This window comes from Portunus trituberculatus, chromosome 50 (genome assembly GCF_017591435.1).
Source record: "Portunus trituberculatus isolate SZX2019 chromosome 50, ASM1759143v1, whole genome shotgun sequence".
NCBI lineage: Eukaryota > Metazoa > Arthropoda > Malacostraca > Decapoda > Portunidae > Portunus > Portunus trituberculatus.
Window position 1 is genome coordinate 15,399,046 of NC_059304.1, and position 675 is coordinate 15,399,720.

Sequence of the window (675 nt, forward strand, 5' to 3'; positions counted from 1 at the left end):
TAAGATACACATGTCGTGGAAATGACAAAAGAGAAAATGAAAGTGGGCGAGAGGGAAAAGGAAAGAAAATCACACAAGTTACGGACAGAGCGAGGTGACAGATGAACAAGGAAAATACTTCAGGAGAGGAAACTTAGAAACATTAACGACTGACAAAAGTTCATTATAATACCCAGTTTCCTTTCATTATCCTCCTCCTCCTCCTCCTCCTCCTTCTCTTCCTCCTCTTCCTTCTCCTGCTTCTCCTCCTCCTCTTAACCTCCTCAATGACCCAGAATACCTTCAAACTTCTCCTCCTTCTTTCTTCTCCTCTTCTTTCCCTCCTCCTCCCCTCGCACCGTCCTCCCTGTCTCCACTGACGCCTCTAGCAAGAAAAGTCCCGCTCGAAGGACTGTCCTTGACCATCTCCAGGGCTTGTCAAAAGTTGGACCATCCTTGGGCGTGGTGGCTTGTGACCTTGTACATAACGTGACGCCATGAGGAACAAGAAGAAGAGGAGGAGGAGGAGGAGGAGGAGGAGGAGGAGGAGGAGGAGGAGCAGGAGGAGGAGGAGAACAAGAAGGTGAGGATGGTGCAGAGGGACTATAAGAAGAATGAGAAGAAGAGCAGGAAGATGTGAAGAATGAGGAGCAATGTCAAGGCAGTAACGGTGACATTTGATACCACTCTCTGAAA